Below are 16,309 nucleotides of genomic sequence, written 5' to 3' on the forward strand. Positions count from 1 at the left end.
TTTTTTATGGCCAAGTGAATATATGAGCTGTTTCCCAGAGATGTACTCTTCACTGAGTTGTATTGTACTTTTTAGGCCAAAGAAGCGAGTAAGGTTTATAGTGGTAATCTCCACTGGGGCATTACAGTCTTGCTGGGCTGAGTCTGTGCATTGGTTCAATGTTCCTATGGAGTTCTGCAGTATAGATCTTCATGTTATTGAAAGTACTAAGTCACTGTACATTTGCATTTTATTAATGGCAGGTTGTAATCATTTGTAAACTAATAAACATATAAAGTGATTAGCACATAGACTCCTTGAGCAAAAGCTGCACAGTTAAGTAAAAAAAGATATCTAATTTAGAGACTCAAAATTTATGCTGTAGTCCTAACAATGGCTTTTACTTAAAGATTAAAAGAACTCTACACATGTTAATTCTTTTATAAAACCTGACTCAAACCAGTATTCTCTCCAGTTTATTACCTTACCTGAATCAGTCCTGTTTGATTGGTAATAGATTTTCTTTAATATACCCACATTTAATTTAAAAGTAACTTCTAATTATTAAGCACTTTAAAAATAAAATCCAGAAGCACATTTTTCTGCATAAACCAATTACAAAGTTCAAAAGTGTTTCTTAGGCATTTGCTTTGAGGTTCAGTTTTTAACTGTGTGAGCCACATTGGAGAGACTTGGCACTTCTGCATTACTGTGTGGCTGAGAGTATAGTAGAAAACTGTTTTTCTGGCATTCTTGTTCACATGGTTACATTTGTATAAAGTTCTGATTGCCAGTGGCTTAGACAAGTGACAAGGCAGAATTCTTTAAAGCATTATAGTTCCTTAAATCTAAGGCTAAATCTTGAATACATTATTGAATTTTTCATATCTTATGGCTACCAGATTGACAGCTGCATATTTGGCATGCTTTGATTATTTTGGAGTTTATTTTTCATTGCAGATTTATTTGGCAATGTAAATTTTGAATATTTACATCAAGTTTATGAATAAGAATCATTTATTTTAAAAATAAACAAATAAACAATGGGTCAAACAAAAATCCAAGATAAATTAGAAAGGAATAAAAATTAAAATTCACCAAAACTTACAGGATGAAGCTAAAGCAGTTACTGAACAACAACAATGAAAAAGGTTTGGCTGCCTATTGCCACAATAGCTAAACTCGTAAGGCAGCTGCTGATGCAAAAAGAAATAGGTTTTTCAGATGCTGCACAATCTTGGAGAATGGGGGACTCCCTGTCTTGTAGTTCATCTCCTCTGCAAAACCCAGAAAAAGCCCTGTAAGAGTAGAACAAAAGGGAGTGCCCAGAGTTCTTGCTCCATTGTAAAGTACTGTCCTTTGGAGCCTGCAGGCAGCTGCTAAGTGGTCATCCAGATAGCTTAATTGGTTCCTAGCTGCTGTCTGGCTTCAGGCTCCCTCCTGAAGGCTCTGTGTGGAGCTGGTGCAGCCATGGCCATGCAGCTGCCAGAAGGTCACATGCTCCTAGTTAAGGGAGCACATGAATGTACCAGTGAATGCTTCACCAGGTCATCAGGAGCAAGAGATAGAGACTCCCTCTGGAAGCTATAAGCCATGAGGCTACTAAGGCCATGTGGCCTGTGGAGAGGACAGGCCAGTGCACCAGCTGAGTACAGGTCCCGAGCATCAAGTGATGAGCCAGAGCATGTTTCTTTGTTCCCCTCAGTTTATGTTTGATTGGCTATGAGACAGGCCAGCTTTCTCAGAATGACCAGTTAACTTCCTAAACTTTTTCATGTTTTGGGTGGGTCCACCTCCCCACCACTCCATTCTTACCCCAGACTGGACTGACAGGACTCTTTGGTCTAGCACCACTCCCTGCCACCATTCTGACTTCTATGGCACTTGTACTTGCCTTCCCCTGGTCCTACCCGCAGTCACATGCTGAAAGGGTGGGGATGGGGCCTTTCCCCTTATCCAACTACCTATTTAGCTTTCAGACACTGGTTGGTGGGAAAGGGGTGCCTATCCATTCATCTTTCAGCTTTGGGCTTGCTCTGGGCCTTATTCATTCATGTTTCTAGCTTTCTGTGCCACTTGGGTCCTGCCCATTCATATTTCTAGCTTTCAGTGCTTCGTTGTTGGAACCTTTCCCTGCCACTATCTTGGGCAATGGGGAGGGCTCCCCTGATTCAAAGTCCTGAGGCTGCCCTGCTTCCCTGCCTTCTGGGCCCAGGCCACACTGAGGCAGCTCTACCAACTCTGAGTGAAAGCTCAAGTGCAGCCATGGAACCAGCATTCCCACTGGGGGCAGGGGACCCTGCCCTCTCACTCACAATGTCTGCCAGGTTTCCTGCCACCTTTGGGCCAGGTAATCATGCAGCCAAAATCCCATAATCAGCAGAGCATCCAGGGTCTGAGCCCTCTGCCTGCAGAGGGACACTCCCTCCTCACTGTAGCTTGACACTGTCTGCACAGAGTCAGGCACTTCAGCTAGCTGAGAAGGGGGAGGCTAAAGTCATGGTCTTGTCCACCGGTGACAGCAGTGCTGAAATGGACACTTGTAGCTGCAAATACCTACATTAAAAATGAAGAAAGATCTCAAATCAATAACCTCACCTTCTTCCTTAAACCACTAAAAAGAAAGAACTAACTAACCCCAAAACAAATAAAATGAAATCATAATTATTATGGCAAAAATAAATCAAGTAGATAAAATAAAACAAAAAAATCAATAAAACCAAAAGTTGATTTTTTTAAAAAGATCAATAGAACTGACATCCCTTAGCTAGACAGACCAAGGGAAGAGAGAAAACTCAAATTGCCAAATCAAGAATGAAAAACTAAACATCAACATTGATTTTACAGAAATAAAAAGGAGTATATGGAAATATTATAAATGATGTTCTCCTCAAATTAGATAACTTAGATAAAATGGGCAAATTCCTAGAAAAATAAAAACTATTGAACCTGAGTCAAGAAAAATTGAAAATCTAAATAGATCTATAACAGGTTGAATTAATAATTTTAAAACTTCCCATAAAGAAAAGCCCTGGCCCAGATGGCTTCACTAGTGAATTCCACCAAATAGTTTATGAAGAATTAATATCAAACACTTATGAACTCTCCAAATGATAGAAGAGGGTATACTTTTTAACTCACCCTATTAGACCAGCATTATGCTGATATCAAACCAGGCAAAGACATCACAAGGAAAGAAAACTATGGTTCAATATCCCTTGTGAATATAGATGCAAAAATCTTCAGCAAAACAGTAGCAAACCAAATCCCCAACAAATAAAATGGGTGATATAACTTGACCTAGTGGTATTACTTCTACGAATGCAAGGTTGGTTTAATTTCCAAAAATTAAATAATGTAAATCATTATATAATATGCTAAAAAATCACAAGATCATGTCACTAGACACAGAAAAATATTTCATAAAATCCAACAGTCTTTTATGATAAAACACTCAACAAATTTAGAATAAAAAGCCTCCTCAACCTGATCAAGGACATCTATGAGAAACTCACAGTTAACATCATAACTTTTGGATGAATCAGCTTCATGAAGTGAACAGAGCTTTATTTGCATTTTTGGGAAAAAAAACAAAACAGGATTTGTAAGCAGAGAAGAGTTTTTGGAGAAGGAGCCAGTCTGGGACAGGGAGCATGGTAGGGTTGGCTGGTGTGGCAAAACAGGCAGCAGAAGGGCCTGGGACTCTAGGAAGAGACACTTTCTAAGGAATAGTAAAGGGACAAAAGTAAATTATTAAAGAAATGCACAGAGAATCTTTAAAAGTTATCAAAAAGAAACTGTTTCAAAATATTCCCTCAAATGATCCATCTCAAAGACAGGAGGATAATTTTATTTCCATTCTTTCCTCACATTCCCAGGACCTCGATTTCTAGTACTGTTGCTACTACAGCTATTTCATGTTGGGCTACATAAACCTATAGGGAACCAGGAAACCTAGCCAGCATTTTCCCCTAAATATAGTATCTCTGGGACTAGCTCTAAACAATAACACAAAAATGAGCTTTGGGGACCTGACATAATCATAATTTGGAAAGTGCCTGTGCACAGTATTTGTTACAGATGATTTGTTTTCCTAATTATGGTTTATTAAACTTAATTCTACAGTCAGTTTCCATTCTATGAATACACACTGGGGAAATTAAATGGCTTGAGAGTAATACATACACATGCATACACACATACACATATAAATGTGTATATATACATATGTACATGCACTTTCTTTTTTTGGACACAGAAATCTTTTTAATGTGTTACATATACATGTGTGTAACATATATACATTTTATATATATACATATATATACATACCTATATACATATATATATATACATAATTGAGCACTCTAAAACTTGAATGATCCCGCATAAAACAAGGTAGGAAAGGAAAAAAGAATTAAAGGGTGAATGAAGATTTGATATTTGGAATGGTCTGAGTTAAGATTAATGGTAATTAGATTTATCCAAGTTGGGCTTGTATCAGTCCTGAACTTGATATAGGTGGAAATCCTAGAGCAAAAGATTCCAGGAGTGAACCTAGGGAGGTGAGAAATAATTTCAGGAATAGCAGCTCAGGAGATTCTCCACTGGATTATATCTGGTGATTATTTCATTAAGTTGGAAAGGGCCTTCCTCCTGCATCAGGAGCTGAATAAACAATGCAAGTAGCCAAGCAGTGAAGGAGGGGGTGTAAAGTCAGTTGACATTTTAGCCTCCTCTGAACATTACAATAAACATGGACTATTTTAACTCTAGTCACCTTATAGCAGGCAGAATTCTGAGAAAGACCCCACTGAGCCTGTCTCTTAGAATCAATCTTCTTCCCTCTGAGTGCGGGTGGGACCTGTGAAGATGAGATATCACTCCATAAGCAAGAGGGAGATTATTTCATCTGGTTCTGTCTAACCATATGAGACCTTTAAAAGCTCATAAATGTTCTCTGGCAAAATGGTCTGAGCCCCAGGTAGTATAGCTCAATCGGTCCACACTCACAGCCATTTTTCCCAAAGCACACCCCAGTGTCATCGAGGATCATACAGGAAGGTTTCCAACTGTTAGTCACAGTCTGGGTCTGGAATTAGCACAACCCTTTCCATAACATAATCCAGGTCAAAACACAGGCTCCTCAGATAGCTTACTGGCTTACTGAAGCAACTCACTCCCCTTTGTGCAGCTCCAAACATTGCACAGCTCTTACATGTCTCCCTATAACTCACACCTGTTCAGCTATTTGTAAAACAAATACAATTTTGTGCTATAAGAGCTATGTCAAAGGTCAAGTTCACCTCTCACTTCACAGCCCATCCAGTTTTTGAAGGTGGGTGTTGCTTTCTCCCATTTTCCCTGGGCTCTTTTTCTTTCTTCTGTCAGTGTTCCAGGCTACAGTGTTGCTTAACAAGGAATACGAAGCCCCAGATGTGCCTGACTAGTACCAAGTAGAGGGTCATTTCCTTCCTCAGTCTTATATCTATACACACACATATATATACACTTTTCTTTAACAAATGTTGCCTAGATTTTCTGTGTAATATTTCCTGATGCATCATATGAGGAGCTCATTTTCACATGACAGGAAACAGTCCCTAAATCATTTTGCATAGTCACATAATAAATGTCACTAGTTAATAAATAAAGTTTTAAAGTAAGACAGTTACAAGACATTAGATTCTTTCTTTGATTGTGTAATATATGTTTACAATTCTTTTCTCATAAAGAAACAAAAAACAAGACTCTTGTAATCAGACCAGAACGCTAAAAGGAAAATATAGAAGAAAAATATCACACACGCACACACACACACACACACACGGAGTCATAACAAAATGGAAAAGAAATGGAATCTAGCAGCTAAATGGTGTTGCTTTGACTCTCATTTAGTTGAAAAGCTAGACAAATTGAACATTCCTATCCTCTTTTTTAACAGCTTTATTTTTTTTATCTTCAGATATTTTATTTTAGATTATTGAAGTTGCTGGGACATTCTCTGTATTATTATTGTTAGAGTTAGCCATTGTCATTAACCTTGTTTGTATTGGTTTTATTGATTATTTCTTGAGACTGGTTTAAATATATGTGCTTGTCAAGTTAAGGTTAAAAATTATTTCGGTGTTGGGGCATCACCTTAGGGAAGACAAGGGAATCTGATAAGTGAAGGGAAAAAATCTTTCATTTCAAGACATAAGGTAATAAAGTTAACAGCTCTGATGAGAAATAATTCACATACCATACAGTTCATCCATTTAAATGTATGTATGATTCAATAGTTTCTAGTATGTTCATTTACAGTGTCATGCAACCATCACCAGAATCTAACGTGAAAACATTTCATCCATCCAGACAGAAACCCCCAAGTCCCTCTATCGATATTGGTGAGGTAGAAGGCCCTGTCATGAATTTCAGGCCATGGGGAACAAGTGAATTGGGAAAGGGGAAAAGGGAGCAAGAGATGGAGAAAGGAATGTCTGTGTTCTCTGTGGGTCGTCCTGGACCCCTGAGCTCCTGGGAGAAAGACGGTATCTTCAGAACACTTTTCCCCAGTAAATTAAGCTTGTGGAAAATTCACTGTGTGATTCCACTTAAACCTAATGGAAGTGTCAGAACTTATAAAAAAGGCTAAGTTGTGAATTACATTCTTCACCACCCGGTTATCCCTCTTCTTTCAGAAGGGATTCAGGCTGAAGGAGGACCTAAGCCCAGTGTGTTTTGCTTTAGCAAAGAGGCAATTGTAACCAGTGGTGCTGTGTCTCAGGAAGGCTATTTAACAATAAATGCTTACACTGGGTTGCTTAAATAATAAGGCCTATGTGATTTTCTTTCATGTTCTTTAGATTTCAGGACCAGAGTATTAAAGAAAACCTATTGCATTCTATTTTTAAATTATCAGAATGTGAATAGAATGTTTATTTAAAGTGCACAGCTGTAACAAAATGCACGGCTTTTATCTGAGAGTTAGAAGCTCTGAATTGATCTGAGAATTGACTAACGTTTGAATGATGGCTGGCACGAGCTGTTTGTCCCCTCCATCCCACCTAACCTCGGACCACGTTTGCGTGTATCTGGAAGTCTTTAAATCAAAAACATCAAGTAATGCAAAATTACATAGATTGTTGTGATATCAAAAGCCCTGGAAAATATCCTTTTTCAAATATGCTGTTTTTCTTTGTACTATTTTTCAAAGGAAAACACAGTTTGGGATTTTGATTTTTGTCTGGGAAGATAAGCAGTGCATTATCAGATCTCTGAAGTTCTGTCCCTCTGTTCCCTCTGCTGGCTGAAGAAAAGTACTACTGGCACTTCAGGGGGTTTATTTCAGCAAGTGTGGGAGCACATTTTCTGGTCTGTGTGAGAAGAAGAACTAAAGGAAATGCAATGGTCAGTATTAACAATTTCAAAGACAAATGAAATTTCTCCTACCCACTTCTACACACAGGAAGGACTCCCTTCCTAGGTCCTCAGAATATGGAAAGGTGATATTAATACATGCAGGGCTTGGGGACATGACAGCTGATGGGACAGCCTTGCTTCAGCCAATGAGATCCTCACATAATGTCTGTAAAAGGAGTGAATTCAGAGAAGGACACTTTGAGTGCAGAGTAGTCGGGAAGGGCCCAGGATTCTGTGTGACCTATAGTCATGTCAGTTAGTTCAGTGTTGGAAGTACCTCGGCACGGAGTATGCTGTCCTCTGAGTTGAGATGAGGAATCTATCTCTTCTCCCTGCTATGTGTTATCTCTAAACTGGAAAAAGTAAGCAACTGCTGCTTCTTTCTCAAGATTTTGTCTTGAGTTCCTTGTTTAAGTTAAGCAGCTTTTTTCCCCCTAATTACTGCTTTTAAATCCTTCTTTTCCTAGATATTTCGTTTGGAGTTAAAGAGGCAGTAAATATTTTTAGAAATACATTGTTCTTAAATAGTAATGAATTTCTGTCATCTACATGTTTCTTTGTGTAAGCCCTAAAGGTCAAAGCTAAATCAAATTTGCTAAGTTGAATTAAATTTATTTCAGTCACAAACTTAATGATAAATGAGTATAATATGGCTTTAGGTAACATGACTGAAGTATTGGAAGTAATTTAAAACTTAAGATTTAATTTACAGTTTAATTTAAAATGGTCTTTCTACCTCTGAAATTACAGACTTTTATTTCATATTATGTATTTTTAAGTATTACAGGTCCTCCTTTCCCCCAAGGAATGACGTGTAAAATTCATAAGCACATGTGACATGGGGGACTTCACAGCTAACTTTGAGTGTGCCCTGCCTCCCTTACTGTGTCGTGCCAAAGCTGGAGGAAAGGTGCACTGAATGTGGTGGTGAGGTGAGGCCCTGTGCCTGAGTGCCACTTCGGTGCCTGTTCTTTGCCTCATTCCCCTTCAGTCATTCAGAAATAGTGGCATTTCCTGCACACCCATCCACTAACAGTCTGTCTTGCTTTTAGAAAATTGAATACATTCTATGGCTAAAGCGCAGTCTCAGGGAATTACACATCACATATGTCGTCCCTCAAGCCACCGGAGGCTCCTTCTATGCAAGGACGCCTTTACTCTCCTGTGTGTCCCCTGCACCCAGTACAGTCCCTGTTCCCAGGGGGTGTTTGTCTGTGTGTGTGTTTCCATCATTTAGTTCATCGATTGAGTAAATGTGGTTCAAGTGCTAGACATTTTGATTATCTGTTTTATGATTTCTTTTGCTAGGAGTTAGTGGAAAGGAAGGGAATGAGATTAGACAAACCTAATAGAATGAGAACAATTGTAGATAACTGTAATAGCTAGAATGTTGCGCGTGGGTCACCGGCCAGCAGTGACCACGGAACGCTGTGGATGGCTCGACGATAAACACGCAAGAAAAAACAACACATGCACAGAGACAAACTAGTTTCTGTGGAGAAGTAGGGACGAAATGGCCACCCCCCCTAGTGGGGAGCGCGCTGATTTACCCTCCATACCTGCTTTTATTGGGCTCATTTTGCATAATAATTCAGGTAAAGTACAGTACTCATTAGGGGGAAGTAAGGAACTATAGAAAACAAAGAACTCTGCCGGTCTATTGAGTTGGGGTCAAAGAGCTGTAAGACTGAGGAACAAATTAACTTCCTCCTAAGACCCTTCTCATTCAACTGAGAGCATTCTAAACAAAGGAGGTTTTCACAGTAATTTACATATTCTTTCTTAGGCCTGATCACCCTGGGGAATCCGCACTTCTCAGTACCAAGCTGCACCACCCTGTCATTGTTTCAGGCTTAGGTGGAGCAAGGGAACTAGGTAACCAAGAGATAAGGAGATTTTCTCCCAGACGATGATGAGAACTCAGACTTTGTCAAAGCCAAGGAGCGAGGGTCCATCACCCCCCTTTTGCTGCAGCCCCCCCAAGTCCTTCTTTTGGGGGGGCCTCCCAAAAGTGATCGTGCCTGTCTTAGGTCATTCCCCCCGTGGGGAATCTTACCCGTCTTTGGCTAACCGACCAAGCTTTTTGGGGTTCAGTTATGAATAAAGCAGCAGAAGCAGCATTCCTGCCAGGAAGATAAGCTTTTGTCTCCTTGCTGGCTTACAGTTCCAAGGGCGTTCCCTTAGCCTTAGCTAGGTGGGGGTTTCAGCCTCTGATACCAGTCAGGGCAGTTCCCAACACTAGAAAGTCTTGCACCTTTTGCTATTTTATCTGAACTACAGAAGAGAGAAGCATTGCTTGAGTCACCAATACCAACCTCTTATTATATATTCTGAAATGAGAGAGACAGAGAACATATGTGTAACATACATAATCTGAAACCTAAAACCATAATTTATCAAAAACGTGATCAGAAAATCAGCATATTTGAAGATTTTTCAAAAATGAGAAGCATATGAGATACTAATGATCAAAACAGAAAAACAGACTATATCAATGAATGAAGCCTGCTTTCTTAACGTAACCACTACAATTGACAAATTCTTGGCTCCTCTGTGGATCAAGGGGGAAAAGGAAAACCCTAAAAATAAATGATGAAAGAAATAAGAACAAGGAAATAACCACAGAAAAGAAGGGATCAAGAAAGCATAAGAGATTACTTCATACAGATTTGAAAATTCAAAATGAAATTATTAATTTTCTAAAATATATACATAATCAAAATTATCCAAAGGAATAAAAAATTTTAAGAGAACAATAATATAGAAGAAATTAAGGTAGTCAGAAATGTATCCCAAAAGACTGGAATAATCTTGGCTAATTAGAAAAGACTAGCAAAACTGATACCAAACTAGATCCAAGAAGACACAAGCAAAAGGAAAAATATAATCCAATATTAATTATAAATATGAAAACAAAACTTCTAACTAAACTATTAGTAATTTAGATATGGCAGTACATCTGTAGAATTAAATGTGTTGATAAAGAGTGGTTTAGTCCTAGCTGTGTGGCTCAGTGAATTGAGTGCCAGCCTGCAGACTGAAAGATTGCTGGTTCGATTACAAGTCAGGGCACATGCCTGGGTTGCGGGCCAGGTCCCCAGCTGGGAGCATGCGAGAGGCAACCAATCCATGTTTCTCTGGCACATTGTTTCTCTCCCTCTCTTTCTTTATCCCTTCTCTAAAAACAATTAAATAAAAAATTTAAAAATAAAGAGCAGTATATATTGACTAGGTAAATGTAGTTTGAATAAGAATGTCCATTAATGTCATTCTCTATGTTAACAAAGAAAGGAAGAAAAAAATGTATGATCAGATGCTGAGAAAAAAAAACACAATAAAAGCTAAAACCCACTGCTTATTTTGAAAGACATAGCAAACAGGGAGCAGAGAAAACTTCATCTGACTGCAAGCATCATAGTCAATGATAGGCTTTAACTGCAAATGAATAAAAGTTAGGAACCGCATGTAGATATCTGCTACCTAAGCTATTTAACACTAAAGAATTCTAGTTAATTCAATTAATCCTAGAAGTGTAGTGTTATGAGAGAAGCAAACTTTTATTGTTTAAGTTAATATTATTGCCTTTGTAGAAATCAAAAATAAACAGCTGATTATTAGAACTAATAAAATATTTCATTATGGCAAGAATAGAAATCAATAAGCAAATATAAATGGTTTTTTATTACCCCAACTAAACAGTGAGCAAAAATTCTTAAATTACCTTTATCATCATAATCAATATCATAAAATACCCAGGAATACATAAAAACATATAAAACTTATTGAAAAATCTATCAGGCATTTATGAAGTACATCCCTGAATAAACAGAAAAATATGCCAAACTCCTGAATAGGAAAGCTTTTTTAGGAAACCAGTTCTTCTAAAGTTATTCTATATATTTAATCCAATCCCAATCAAAGGCCCAAGGGAGTTTTTATTGGGTCCACATAGTTGACCTGAAAATTTATCTAAAAGAGGAAATGTGCAAGAAAATACAAAAATTTTTGAGAAAGAAGTAAAAAAGAATAAGAGACACTTTCTCTACCAGTTTTCAAAATGTACTATTGAGGTTTTAAACACCACCTTTTCCAGGTGCTCTTCCTGATTGTTAAAAAATTGTGAATAAATTCATGACCTGGTTAAGAATTAAAATACAATTTCCTTCCCTGGCAATAAAGCCAGAGTGCAGAATGCAGTGTGGGCTTCCTCCTTCTTCCCTCCAATTGAACTTCCCCACCAGGCCACAGGGACAGCAACTGGGGAAATGCTGGGAAGGCACTGCCAGGAACCTCATCACCCCAGGAGGGTAACAGAGAGGGAATGCACAGGCTGGAAGGCTCTGCAGATCCTCAGACAAAGGCAAGAGCTTCATTTCCTCAAGTAAACTACCTCTCCTGAGGGAAGGGGTGAGTTAGTGTGGAGAGAGAGGAGTCGAAAATACCTAGTAAGAGACATGGAGCTGAGTAATAGAGCTTCCTAACACAAAGTATAAAGTAAAGAAATTAAGACAGTTTAATGTCCTCACAAGAATGGACATACTGAACAGAAATCAATACCAAAACACGTTCAGGTACACATAGATACTTATTATAAGATAGAAATAGTTATGTCAGTTGTAATTATTTCTGCTGCAAATAACAGAATGTCTAATTTATATTAGGTTAAAAATTAAAGGATATTTGTTGGTACCTGTAACTGAAAAATCTGAGGGGGAATGAAAAACTGGCTCCTGGTAGTGCTTCATCCAGATGCTTTTGAAAACATCTGCAGTGGTCTGTATCTTCCTTTGGTCTGCTGTTTTACCTGATGCTGAGCTTATTTGAAAGCTGGGTCCCCTCATAGGTGTGAGTGGGCTTCCTCTAATATCGAGCATAAAAGTGACCATCTCTGTCTCAGCAGTCCAAGCAAAGGTTTAAGTTTCACTCTAAATGGCTTAGATTACACACCTGAACCTAATATGGACATTATGATAAAGCAACTAATGAACCCATCCCAATCCTGAGCATGGGATCAATTTACACAAATCATAAGGTCATTGCTAGGTCAAAAGTAGTTTCTCAAAAGCAAATTTACACTATTCTTTCCAGAAGGTGAGGCAAGAGATGCTATAGTGGTACCTCAGAACAGTTGGGAAAGAGAAGGAGAGAGAGAAAGTAAGCCAAACATCTATTTAGGGGAAAAAGTTAAATTCTTACATCAGATTATTTTTGAAATTCCAGATTTATTGGTATAATAGTGTCAAGGCATCCTTCTGTGTATTGAAGGAAGATATATATAGGCATACCTTTATGTATATGCATTTAAAAATGCTCATTTATAGATAAACAGTTACAAATATATATTTGCCTGTATGTGTGTATATGTATTTATTTATATAGTTTTGTATTCAGAAACACTGAAAGAATAAACTAAATTAAATGGCTAAATATAGTGGCAAGAGGATACATAGGAGGAATAAATTCAGAGTGGGCAGCAAGACTTTTTAGTACATATCGTTTTATATAACTGATTTTTTCAGCATGTCAGTTAAAACTAGTTATAACTAGTTTTTTAAATGTAGGAAAACTAATCCAAAAGAGCAATTACAAGACTAAGAATACATTTATAACTTTGGAGTAGGAAAGACTTTCATAGAAAAAGAAAAGATACTAAATACGAAAGTGCTATAAAGAAAAAAAAAAGCCTATACATCAACATCAACATTTGACAAATTCACAACTATTTATAAAGCACAAAAATTTAGATAAAGGACAAGTCAATGACCACACAAAAACATGCAAAATATTTCAAAGACATAGAACTATTAACATAACTATATGAGGAATCTCTATATGTAAATAAGAAAAAAATCTCAATGGCAAATTTAAAAGCAAAGGATATAAACATTCAATTCCAAAAAGAAGAAATATAGTTGACAAGGGAGACTTTTACTTTACTGTGTTATTTTTTTTAATACTATAAATATTTGAGTATATCTTTTTGAATGAAAAATCAATTACTATCTTAGTGGAAGATGGGGAAGATAGACAAGATAATAATGAACAGAGAGAGGAAGAGCCAAGGCCACTCAACCCTAAGGCCACTCTCATCAATTGAGAGCCCACTGCAACTCCAGGCTCAGAGACACCAAATGCAGGGCAGGATGGGAGTGTGAAGCAGGCAGCAGGTACTTCATGAGGAAATGAATAAGCAGCTGGGAAAGCCACCTGCTCTCCTCTTCCCAGGTCCCTAAAAAAGCAGCTGCCTGAGGTTGTGCAATTGCTCACTTAAGAAGGTAAATGAACAACTCCAGTTACTCCAACCCTTTTCAATCATTCCAAGCTTCTTTTTCATTCTTGCTGTTACTTAAGAATAAGCAAGCTTGCTTCTTTTTTCCCATGAATGAAATCATTTTATGTTTTCTTCAAGAATGGTCAAGTTCACCAAGAATTTCTGACAGCTGATAATAGACTTGTCTCTTAGTTATACAAATAGAGCTTATTTGTCATGAAATAGTGGGTGGATTTATGAGCCTAGGTACGTGGATGAGGGGAAAAAGTCTCAACATCTTTACACAGTGTTTTCCTTTTCTGTCTGAATGACTTCATTTAGAATAATAAGCAAAAACATTTTTCACACCATTGTTTCTAATTACGAAAAATTGAAAAGAGCATAAACTTCAAAGAAAAAAAGAAAATTACATATATCTAAATCACAGTAACTTTACTTAATGAAATTTAATCCAGACACTAAAAATAGTGCCTGCAGAGTTTTAATAACATAGGGGAATGCTTATTTTATAATATTAAGTACAAAATTCAGACTTAACACTATATTTTAGGTCAAAGTAATGAAGAAAAAAATTTTTTAAAGATTTTATTTATTCATTTTTAAATGAATAAATAAATGAGAGGGAAGGGATGGAGAAAGAGAGAGAAACATCAATGTGCGGTTGCTGGGGGTCATGGCCTGCAATCCAGGTATGTACCTTGACTGGGAATCGAACCTGTGACACTTTGGTTCGCAGCCCAAGCTCAATCCACTGAGCTATGCCAGCCAGGGCTGAAAAATATTTTTTAAAAGACTGAATGCACACATACTGAAATTTCAGTTGTGATTTCTAGATAATTTTATTTCCCTTATGCTCTTTGGTAGTTTCTAAATTTTCAGTAATTGACATGTTACTTCCAGAATAGATGGAAATCATCTTTGTTTCATAAAAAGAAAGATATTAAAAAGCATGTGCAAAGCATTCAACAGGTCCAAATCTACCCATCTTCCTGTGGACCTTGGGCAAATCACTTCATCATTTAGACTGTGAATGAAATAATAATTTATAGCAGCAAATCAGTCAGTGTTGGTTTTCTCCCTTGCATGGCCTTCCCCACACCTGCTCCAGTCCTTAAGCTCTCCTTTCTCACCCAGATTTTCTTGTTTGACAACATCTCTTTTCCCCCACCCTTCCTCTCTCTGTGTTCCTCTCTCCTCTCCCTGTTTCTGGTTCTAGGCTCTATGGGAAGCAGCTCTAGGTTAGAAGCAATAAAATAATTACATTTTATAGTAACAAAAATAGTGATATGTGTTAAAAGACTTTTATTATGTGCCAATTACTCTAAGGGTTTAATGTTGTTTAATTCTTACAACACACCTAGGAGATAAGTATGGATGAGTAATGAAGCTTAGCAAATTGAAGTAACTTACATAAAACCACAGAGTTGAAAACTTAAAGAAACAAGATGCAAATCCAAAACCACTCTGCTACCAAATGCAGTGCTCTCCAAGAGACTAGGACTCTGAAAAGTTGGATTCGGGGCCAGGCTTCTCCACTTGGAATATTAAACAACTTAAGTTATCTGAACTTCACTGGACGTCTACAGATGTCAAACAAAATAATGAATATGAAAGTGCTTTATGCAGCACCATGCAAATATTTGCTGTCCTCTGGGTGTCTATACTTGAACACTCTAACCACAAACTCAGTTTGCCTCAAATTATAGTGTTACTTTTTTCTTTTTGTTCTTTCTTTTCCACCATCCCCAATAATTTTCTCCTCAATTTTGTGTATTTCTCTTAGAAATTTTCTCAACATGCTAAAATGTTTCAATATCTTAAAATATTTCTTCTCCTTTACCCTCATTTAATCTCCATGCCCCATATTTTATCTTTAAATCATCTTTTTCTTCTGTTTCCCATTCTATTCGCTCTGCTACCACTGTCATTCAAGCTTAATTACTGCATCCCTGGGTGAGGGAAGGTGCCACCCCTCTTTTCTTACGAGTGGATTATCTTCTTGAATATAGTAGACTTTTCTTATATTTTTGATACCATTCAGTGATTTACAATAAGTATGTGTTGATTAACTTATACTATAAAAACATGTAACCCTTTTCCAAAATTTTCTAATTTGAATACACATATCCTCCATAGTTTTTTTCTAATGAACACTGCTTAAATAACAGGCTTCTTATATTGTTTCTTGCTTTTATTTGATTTATGATATGAAATCTGCAACCTTCAATTATCTATTGAATGACTGAAATGATGCTAAATTTCAAGGTCCTCCCTTGAGGAAAAGTATCCCACTATGTCTGTTAACATTCGATGGTTTCTGATGTCTTGTGGGAAAGTATATCTACCTGAATTCTTTTAATGTTTAAAATTTTGGTTTTGCCCTAGCTGGCATAGCTCAGTAGACTGAGCGCAGGCTGCAAACCAAAGCATCGCAGGTTCGATTCCCAGTCAGGGCACATGCCTGGGTTGCAAGCCACGGCCCCCAGCAACCACACATTGATGTTTCTCTCTCTTTCTCCCTCCCTTCCCTCTCTAAAAATAAATAAATAAAATCTTTAAAAATATTTGTTTTTAACAAGGTAAGGAGGCCATATTGCGTGAAGCAGTGAAAGTATACGCAAGAAATTTGTGTTGTACACAAAACTGCTTAACTAG

At 37.4% G+C, this 16,309-nt stretch overlaps 1 protein-coding gene across 5 annotated transcripts in view; it reads left to right on the forward strand.

The window, feature by feature from the left end:
* DLGAP1 (DLG associated protein 1) overlaps nucleotides 1-16,309 on the forward strand; it is an 861,456-nt gene that overhangs the window by 354,779 nt on the left and 490,368 nt on the right. The window lies entirely within an intron of this gene.

This window comes from Phyllostomus hastatus, unplaced genomic scaffold, assembly GCF_019186645.2.
Source record: "Phyllostomus hastatus isolate PE091 unplaced genomic scaffold, TTU_PhHast_1.1 phas_contig_80, whole genome shotgun sequence".
NCBI classification, from domain to species: Eukaryota; Metazoa; Chordata; class Mammalia; order Chiroptera; family Phyllostomidae; genus Phyllostomus; species Phyllostomus hastatus.